Genomic DNA, 10,587 nt, shown 5'->3' on the forward strand with positions numbered 1-10,587 from the left:
CTTAACAGATGACTTCTGTTATGAGCTGCACGTGTCCCTGCCAAAATTCATGTGTGGAAGCCTTCACCCCCAGTACCTGAGAATGTGACTATATTTGGAGACAGGGCCTTTAAAGAGGTAATTAAGGCAAAACGAGGTCATATGGTGGCCCCTAATCCAACATGACTGGTATCCTTATAAAAAGAGATTAGGATACAGAGAAAAGATCAAGTGAGGACACAGCGAGAAGGCAGCCATCTGCAATCCAAGGAGAGAAGCCTCAGAAGAAACCAAACCTGCCAACACCTTGATCTTGGACTTCTACCCTCCAGAATTGTGAGAAAATTAATTTCTGTTTCTAAGCCACCTCCATCTGTGATATTTTGTCATGGCAGAAGCAGCACTCTAGGGGCACCATTACCCTTGTTACATTTCTGCCCCCTGGAGTTGTGTATTCCAACTGTCCTGACCAGGAGGGTCTCTGAGGGTACCCTACAGGCGTGTCGCCCCTGGCTCAGAAACCTCAGATTACCTCCTTGAGAGTCCTACAAATCAACGTTATATTACAATTTCAGTTTACTAAGCCAGTTTACTTAGAGCTGAGATCATGATGTTACCTGTGGGGTGGAAGGATTTTCTGTTTTGTTTTCAAACTGGACTTTTCCGAGTTTGGGGTTTTTTTTAAATACAGTCTTCAGTGGAGCACCATCATCTCTTTTTTTCTCTTTGATTCAGAAATGCATTGAGCATGAAACAATGACTGAATGGGGCCTGGTAAGAAGACACACCTAGTTGTTCTGCACCTGCAAAGACTCCTCTTTGAATGCTGTCGGATGACCTACTTACCTGAGCTGGGAGCAGAATGGTTAAAAGCACTGGGAAGAAATCAACTGTAAACAGAAAGGCTATGTTTAACCTAATCCCCTCCAGAAGACTCTCTCCTGAAGTCCCTGTAATCAACCCTGTAGTATCAGGTGGAGGTTCTTGATTATCTCCCTGTGGCATTATGTCTCACCACACAGCTGATGATAAACTGATGGATTATCAAACAAGATTACAGCTTTAGCAAATAAAATCATGTTTTGTGTTAAGAGAGAAAATGCTTACTATCCCTATCTGCCTGGCTAAATATTTACGTATCACAGGCTTTCTAGGGTCCGTGTTCTTTCTAATCTGATTTTTAAAAAACAACCCAGAGGTTAAGTTAACAAAAAGGGAACACACCGTGCTTTCAACACTAAGCTAAATGCCCTTCTGGGAGAAAACGGGCTGCCGAAAAGGTACCACTAGGTCAATCCAAGGCCTCAGGGGCCGGTGAGATCAATGGGTACGTGTGACAAAAAACAGCTGAATGTGTGAGGAGGGGTCCACAGGCCTGCTTTAAAGGGAACATAAATGAAAGACAATAGAAATCCAGAGCATGCATACAGCTGCATGTGTGTGTGTGTGTAAGAAGGAGAACACGGGCTTGGATAAAGTCTTACGCTGGTCTATGGCTTTACACCTTTCAAAGTCCTTTCTCCTCAGAACATATATTCCTCTCCCCATCCCCCGTATCTCCGTTTTTCCCCAGTCTCTCCATTTTACAGCTGACACAAGCGAGGCCTGGGAGAAGTCAAGTGACTTGCAAAAGTCCTGGAAGGCATGCCTCAAACTCAAATTTTCTGATCCTAGTGCAGGCCCCTTTCTGTGGCACATCTCTGCTCTACCACAGGGATGCTCTCCTAAAGGAAAGGAACGGCATAGGATTTTTTTAAAGCTTCATGTATTCATATTGACAAACCCGAAGTTGAATTACTATCTGGCTTAAGACTCATGGATAGAAATGGATGTAACTTAAAATAGGAAACAGGCATTTAAAAATGCCTACCATTTGAGACAGAGAAAGAGAAATAGAGAGATTGGTTTGGAAGTTTTATACTGGTCAGTCTAAGTTTGTTACCATCCCAAGGAAGAGTACAAAGCACTGATAACGGCCAAGAAGGCTAGTTGTGGACCAAGTTACCTCAGACGATCTGACTTCCTTCTAGGAATGACAGATCTTGCAAACACGGAAGGGCAAAGGGACATGATTCTCTGCATATGAAATTCAGAGAAGCTCCTGGTTCCAGTGACTTTTTCAGCTGCCACACACAAAATAGCCCAGGGCTGACCTTCATTGCAAAGGAATTTCTGTTCAGTAGACTAGGGAGGTCCACGAGAGCACCAGGGCAACAGGCTCCATGCTTCTGCCTTCCCTTTGTCACAGGGCATATGGTCTTCCAGGCAAATCAACCAGAGTATCCCAAAGTGAGAGCAAGAGACCGCTCAGGTACTGCGCCCAAAGATCCAGTGTTCTGTGCACATACTGGCCACCCAATTAATATTACTGAGTGAAAAAATAATAAGTATAACACATAAAAATATAATACTGTATTTCTCTTTTGTAATGGTACATCATCTACAAAATGTATCAAATATAAACTAGTGAAATCATGAATTAGAAGCTTGAAAGGAGATAGAAAATTTTTAAAATATGATAAATACATTGCAAGTTATCTACAAGTTTATATAAATATCAGCAAGGAAAATACATCTTCCCTCCCTCACAATCTTTTTCCCCCATCTCCAGAAGGATTATCTCTTTACAGTTTGGTACCCTTCCAGTTGTGATTCTATTATATATCTATATATATATACATATATATATACCTTCTCCTATTATGTATAATATAATCTATATATACACACATACACATACACAGACTGATATGTGCTTCTACCAATATTAGCTTTGTTTAATATATTATATAGATGAGGTTATACTTTATACATGGTTTTGCCACTTTATTATTTTTTTTAATATTGTGTCAAAGATCGTCTCAGGTGAGTAGACAGAACTCTATCTCATTCTTTTTAACTGCCACTTAGCATTCAAGAGTATGGATGTCCCATAAATTATTATGGATCCTCCTATTGATGGACATTTAGGTCATTTCCAACTTGGGGCTATTATAATCAACAATGCCATAAACATTCATGTGTGTATTTTTGTGTGCGTGTGATGAAAATTGTGAGTTGAAAGAAATGTCTGGTTTTAATTTTAACAGATACTGCCAAAACAGCTATCAATTTACACTTCCACCTACACTATTGTTAGTACCTGTTTTCCTTACCCCCACACCAACATTGGCTATTATCAAATTTTTAAGTTTTTGCCAATTGGATGGGCAAAAACTACTTTCTCTTATTCCTTTTTCTGTGATTTGCCCATTTTCTATGGTTTTTCAGGAGTATTTCTAACGAGTTTTAGAAACTCTATATATTATTGGTCATAATCTATTTTGAAATACATATTTTGAATTGTCATAAACTTTTTTGTCTATTATCCACAGAAGTTTTAATTGTATCCTATAAAAATCTGTTAATCTTTTTTTAATGGCCCCAAATTTTGTGCTTCATCTTAAAAAGGATCTTTCCACTAAGTTTTTGCATTTTCCTCCTCGATTCATCTGGAATTCATTTTTATGTATCTAAGAAATAGGGCTCTCACTTTATTTTCTTTCCAAATAAATAGCTAATGTTCCCAGCACCATTATTAAATAGTCCACACTTCGCTCTCTAATCCTAAATGCGAACCTCTCCGTATAGTAAATATGCACACGTGCAGAGGACGGTCTAATGTCTATTGCAATTCTCTCTCTCTCTCTTCTCCAGTCATTCCAACACCATTTCAATTGCTATGGCTGCATGTCGGGTTTTGATATCCAGTAGAACAAGTCCTCCTTCAGTGTTCTTTTTGCAAAATCTTCATAGCTAATATTGTACATTTTCTTTCTCTTTTATAGCTTTTACTACACATCAAAGAGATAAATATTAATTTTAAAATATGTGAGAGATATAAAGAACAATAAAATGAATATAAATGCAACTCCCATCCTACATTTTGTCCGCAAGAAAAATTTTAAAATCAGCGCATCTAATTACATTAAAAATGCTGCTGGAATTATAACTGAGATTGCATTGAATTTATAGATTAACTGGAGAGAACTGACGTCTTTTAAATATTAAGTGTTCTCAAACTGAAACATGATATTTCTCTTAATTTTAAGATACTTTCCATGACCATCAGTTAAATCTTACATTTTTCTTCAAATAAGTGGGCATATTTCCTAATAGCTTTTGTTGCTTTTGTGCATACAGTGTTTTTATGATGCTTTCCAATTATTTACTGTGGAGATGCAGAGAAGCTATTGGTTTTTACAAGTTGATACTGTAATTCTTACTAAATACTCTTAAGAGTTCTAATGTTTCAGTTGACTCTTTTGGATTTTTTAGACAGAACATACATATATACACACACACACAAACACACACACAATAAAGTCGTGCGCTGCATAATGATGTTTCTGTCGATGACGGATCACATATACCATGGTGGTCCCATGAGATTAGTACCATATAGCCTAGGTGTGTAGTAGGCTATACCATCTAGATTTGTGTAAGTACACTCTATGATGTTCGCACAACAACAAAATCATCTAACAACGCATTTCTCAGAACATATCCCCGTCATCAAGTGACGCATGACTGCACGCCTTGGGCAGCCGTACCTTTGCCAGACCTGCCAGGGTCCCATATATTTGTTCTGGTCCTGGCTGCAGCTTTGTACCTCCTGTCTACTGCACCCCCTGGGCCAGCATCATGATACCATCGGCTTTCATCAACTGTTATGTCCAGACTCCTTCTGTGAGGTGTAATAGCGCAACTGCTGAGGTCAATCGGCTGCTATTCCTGGAGGACCTAGAAGATGATACTCTCTCTGTGTCTTCTTTGGCTTCCACAGCTCCTGTGACTGAGTCATCCTTCACTGTGTCCTCTGCCTTCTCAGATGTCTCTCCAAGAGACCTAATACCAGCCCCTTTGCCTGAGCCTTCCCCACTCCCCTCCTCCAATCTCTCACCTAATCCCATGGCACCCTTAGCTGACTTTCTTTCACCCTCACAACCGGATTACTCTGCCACCAGAGCCTTTTCCTCCTTGGATTCCAAATTCCCAGCAGACAATTCCCCACCCCAACCCCTTGCCTTTCCCCGTCTCCTACCACATGACACACAGGCAGTGGATTCTGTTCTCCAACCAGAGGCCACTTTGTCTCTGCATACCATCCTCTCTCTTGATCTCGCCCTTTCCCAAGATATCAACCCTTTACCAAATTTGTCCCAGACAATGAATCCCACTGATTCATTGGCTTGTCATTACACACCACCAACCCTCTCTGTTTCACCACTGCTAAACTATCTGTTAACTGTGACTGAATCTAAATTTATTTCCATCTTATTGAAGACTGTTCCAGAGAACTCATCTCCAGATAGCCCTGGTTGGTTGTCCACTTGTGTCCCAACAATCAGAGGCACTGACCATTCAAGCCTGTCAACTTCAGAATTCTCTTTTTGGCAGGCTCATGCCAAGAACATGTTCTTCCCCACATTATCACACTCTGATTTTCAGCAAGAGCACGTTTCCCTCCATCTACCAGAGACCTGTCTCTGGGGAGACTCTGCTACTAAGCACAGGGCAGCCAGTAGCCATTCTTTCTTTGGCCTTAACCTACAGGCACTCTTGAAGAGACAAATGAAAAAGAGAATGGCTTTCCAGATTTTAAAGAAGAAAGAAAAGGAGGAGGGACTATTTTCAAAACAAACGTAGTCAGAAAACCAACAGACATTTTCAAGGAATTCAATGTAGCCACTTGATATGCAGGACACCACAGCCACCAAAACTGGCTGGAACATCAAAAGCAAACCAGAGCAGCTGTGCATTTGTCAGCAGCTACTGTATGTCAAGCTCTTCTGGGGTCTTCCCTTTCTGTACAGTGAGTCCCTAGCAGCCACTCTCCTGGTCTCTAGCAGTAGTTCCCCACTAGGGTCTTATTTTATCTTATTTAATGGAGTCTGTAATGCTTCAGCAGTCAAAATGTGGGACCACGAATCTCTACAACTTCCTCATTCCCGTCCTCTTCCCCTCTCCATGTACAACCCCAACCCTTGCCTCAAATCCCAGCCCTCACCTTTCACTCAGGTCTAGCCCCAGGCCCACCTTGCATTCCCACTCCCAATCCTACCGTCTTCTTCTCCGTCCTAGATTAGGGACTGTGGAGCGTATTTGTGGGGTTTAGTCCCTGTGTTCCAAACATCTCAAGGAGCCATTTGTCCTCAAACTCCCAGCCTTCCATGGGTCAGCCAGTCATCCCACACCTATGTACCAGTCTCCATCCTTCCTGGCCATTTTCATATCACCAGTGAACCCCAGGAGAAACCGGAGCTCCACGCTCCAAGGAGGCTAATCCCACACTGCTGCCTCCACACCTGTAGGAATCTAGAGTCTCTAGCTCTGATGGAGCCTCAGTGTAAATTCACAGAAACATCTCAGCAGAGGCAGACATGCTTCACAGCTTCTGAGCTTCAGGGCCAGAGTAGCAAGAATCTAGCAGAGGCTGAATTGAGTCTCCTAGGAAGCTTCCATGAGAGGATCCCAACAAAGTTTCAGCTAAGGAAGGACATGAGGAGGAATCTTGGGATATGTCCTAGAGAAGAGCCCAGAAGATAGCCCTCAAAGGGTCTCAGAATGCTACGTAGTGAAGGGTCTAAGGGCTGCCTTGGAGACAAAAAGTATCTGTGTGTGTCACTCAAGGAATCACTCAGGGAATGAATTCTTAAATGTCTCAGGGAAGGATATAGACCAGAATGAAATGAAACCATTCTTAGATTACATTTGAGCAAGAATTTTTGGCAGATCACTGTGGGGAGGATCCCTCTAGGAGTGTGTTGTTCATGGCTGGCTGAGGACAACCCATCCCCTCCTTCTGGGAGTTCCCAGACAAACATGAAAAACACAAATTCAAAAAACACAATGGTAGGGAGGGTGTACTGCCAGATGATCACTCTAGAGCTTTCTTTTCTTGATCCCAACACCCAACACGTGCTAGAAGCCTATATTATAATGTTTCATGTGAGTCAGAGGTGGGGCCTACCCCTCAAGGTTCTTGAATCCATAAAATTCTATAAGTTGCAAGAAACCAAAACATGGCTTCTTCCCCAATTTGACTTTCTCTCCTCAGCCACTCGTATTTCTGGGGTGGATTCCAAAGCTGAGGTTTCCAAGCCCCTTGAGGGAACCTCTAAAAGTTTTCAGGGAAACAAGGTGAGAACAACAAATTCAGTCCCCGTCCTGGATCATCCTCTCTCTGCTACCTCATCTGTGGGCAATGAAGGACAGGGGCCCTGAAATCATCCCACTCGGCTATGGACCATGAGCTTGCCGAGGACGTCCAGACAACTGAGCGTGGCAGACAGACTTTAGAGCCCCTCCCACACAGCATCATAGACAAAGTGAGTCAGAGTGAGACTGTACTAGACAAGAGATGCAGTCCAGAGGTGCCCACAAGGCAAGCTGGGGCTGGACATGAGCCAAGGGATGTGAATGTGAGTTCCAGTGATAGAGCAGAAATGATTCAGGGCCAAAGGATGGTGGAGAAGAAGTTAGAACATTTTTCCATGTCCACCATGAACTTCAGGGAGATATTCAAGGCTGAGGAGCTGTGTGCTCTTAAATCATAATCCTGTGACATCTTGACAACCAGCAAGTTGGGAAGCTCCCAAATGGTAAATGTCAACATGAGTAAAGTAGAAACTACTCTGACCACTGAATGTCCCTCACCAAAAATACCAGTTCTCCAAGATCCTAAACTATCAGACCTTGAAAAACAGCTCCTTAGTGAGTTAAAGTTTCAACTGGGGAGTGGAGAGCATAGCCAGGCTCAAGGCTGTCCCACTGACATGTCCCTTATTTCAGAGAGCTTGCCTTCCAAGTCCTCCCTCAGTCCCAGAGCATCTCCAGTGGGGACAAGGAGCTTCCCAGGTGCTGCATGTCCACTTGGAGGACACCCGGATCAGCATGGAGCAGGAGCAGGAGCCCTGGGTCTCTGAACGAGTCTCATGGAAATGCAAGGATAAGAATTTCCCACCAGCTGCAAAGAGAGTGAGGCCTCTGGGCTCCAAAACAGGAGAATGTAGAAGTAAAGATTCAGGAGCTGGGACACCTAAAGCCAGAAAGAAGAGCCACTCTGTGGAGGACAGAGAATTAGGAGGCACTTCCCTGTCTCTGTCACAGAATGAACAGTTTTCTCCTGAAAGTTACTTCAGAATAAAGACTAAGCAATTTTTTTTTCAGTGGATCAATTCCAAGAGAAAAATCACAGGGCAGGAAAGTCCCCAGCAAAAAGCCAAGTTCATGTCAACCTTTGAGCAGCACCAAGACCCCGCTGCAAGTGCAGCTCTCCTTCTGAGCTGTGGGCCTCCTGAAGCTCATGAGCTCACGACAGCCACTGGGAAGATCCTAGAGGAGAAACTGGCATGTAGGTACGTGCCTGAGGCCATGGAGTTAAGTCAGCAGGAGCAGGAACTGCAGGCTCAGGTAGAGGCTGACAAGGGGCATCCCTCCAACTATGGGGCTCTCTCTGACCCACAGCAAGGGGAATGGGCAAGTACCAAGTCCCACAGCCAAGATGCTGTCTCTGCTCACCAGAGTTGTCTTACAAGTGTTAGAACTGAGACGGGATCAGACATCTCCAGAGAGTTGTGGCCTTCAAGGACCAGCATTTATGCCAGAGTCAACCGGCTTCCCAGCCCTCCAGGGAGCCTGAGCCCCATCCAAGCCCCACCTGCATGCATTAGGTATGCCAGGTCCCTCTGGCCACCCACACCTGTGATGAAGGCACTGTGTTCAGAGATTTGACTCTTCTATTCAAACAGAAAACGCTTCTCCAAGAATCCCAGAGAAAAATGTCCCCAAAGAAATCATTCAGTCCTTGTTGAGAAAGGCTCGCAGTTTTCATGATAAAACATCTTCCGATGAGAACAACAGAGGATACTGATCCTTCTAATAAATGTTTCTGCTAACAGAGAGTGGTGTTCTGGGGGTGTGGGTTTGGGGTATCCTGGGGCTTGTGCTCAGGGAAAGGAAGGAGAGAGGTCAGCTCTGACTGATTTCCTCTTTTGGTTTCTACAAGATGACCAGTCCCTTGTAGGGGGCCCGACAGTGGTCTTCTCAGTTTTATCCTCGGTCCTTTATTTGACCCCACTCAGATGTCCTGTATTCAAAACACTATTTTTTCATAAAAAGTACAAAAGGTTCACTCTAAAAACTTCCAGGCCTTTTCAAAGAGAGAAAAACCCTTCAAGTCCAGAACTTGGCTCAAACTGTCTTTTCATCTGCTCCCTCACTGTCCTGAACTATACACAGCTGCAGGGTAGGATGAGTTCCTCTGGAAAAATACAGCCAGAATTCCCCCTTGTTGCCTCAGAAAGTTTTGGAATTGAAAGTGTGGGAGTGTTTAGGCCCTGAGGTGGGGGGTAGGGAGAAATCTTCCTCATGGATCTCTTGGTGAGGAATAAATGTCACCTGCTCCTAAGATCCCTTCTCTCCCTCATGAAGTCTGAGGTCATGAGCCATGTCCCCACCCCTCATAGGGTCACCTGACCCTAATGAAAATGGGTAGCAGTTCACCCTCCCACTTCCTCTACCCTTCCTGGAGCAGTAGGGAGGACAGAACTTGCAGCTCTGAAAAGGCCCAGGGATACAAATATTTCCCTGAAAACAGTGGCTTATTTTCATTTAGAGAAAGTTGCTGATTCCACAGTATCACAGGTGGGTGGTCAATGGGGGGTGGGATGTGTATGGATGGGTTTTGTGATTGTGGACACTGGAGTGGCCAAGGCGGGGTCTGGACACTGGGTGGGTCCAGCTGAAGAATCTGTTATACGTGGGAGTTAATCTGTCCAGAAGGCATATTTTGAGCTCGACAATGAGGTCTCCTGCTTGTGAGGGCACCCTGATGAATGGGAAGAGCCACTCCTCAGGGAAACCTCAGGATGCCTAGCTTTACAGCATTATTGCAAGACCAACAGATCACCCGGCCATCATTTGTAGGAAAGGGCATTGGGTAGACACCCAGAATTTGGAGGAAAAGGAGACACAGAGTAAAGAAAATGTAATGGTTGAGTGAGTGGGAAAGGAAGAAAAAAGTGAGGAGGAGAAGAATGACCTCATCATCACTCCTTGTGACTCCATCCTGGCCACCCACTCCACCCAACACTACCTAGGCCTCACCTCCTGGAGACTGATCAGGGCTTGGTAGAGCAGAATGATACCACTGCAGCATAAGAGGACATGGTATAGTCTTTGAGCATGAAGACAGTATCTGCAGGAATGTTGTCAGGGAGGGTGTCCTCCTATTTGGTGCCTGCCTTCCCAGCCACGCTACATCTCACACCAAGGTTACAGTAATTTAGGATTGTGTTAGTTATCTATTGCTGTGTAATGGATACCCCAAAATTTTGTGGCTTAAAAACACATATTTATTAACACAGTTTTTGTGGGTCAGGAATCCAGGCAAGGCCTACCTGGGTTCTCTGCTCAAGGGTCTCTCACAAGGCTGCAATTAAGGTGTCAGCTGGGGCTGGGGTCTCATCTGAAGGCTCGACTGGGCAGGACCCACTTCTGTGCTCACTTATATAGTTGTTGGCAGGATGAGGTTCCTCAAGGTCTGTTGGACTGAGATCCTCAATT

The 10,587-nt window shown here is 44.0% G+C and overlaps 1 pseudogene; it reads left to right on the forward strand.

The window, feature by feature from the left end:
• Window positions 1–2,232: 2,232 nt before the first annotated feature.
• Window positions 2,233–8,754, forward strand: LOC131419863 (spermatogenesis-associated protein 31D1-like; annotated as a pseudogene).
• The last annotated feature ends 1,833 nt before the right edge of the window (window positions 8,755–10,587 follow it).

This window comes from Diceros bicornis, chromosome 22, assembly GCF_020826845.1.
Source record: "Diceros bicornis minor isolate mBicDic1 chromosome 22, mDicBic1.mat.cur, whole genome shotgun sequence".
Lineage (NCBI taxonomy): Eukaryota > Metazoa > Chordata > Mammalia > Perissodactyla > Rhinocerotidae > Diceros > Diceros bicornis.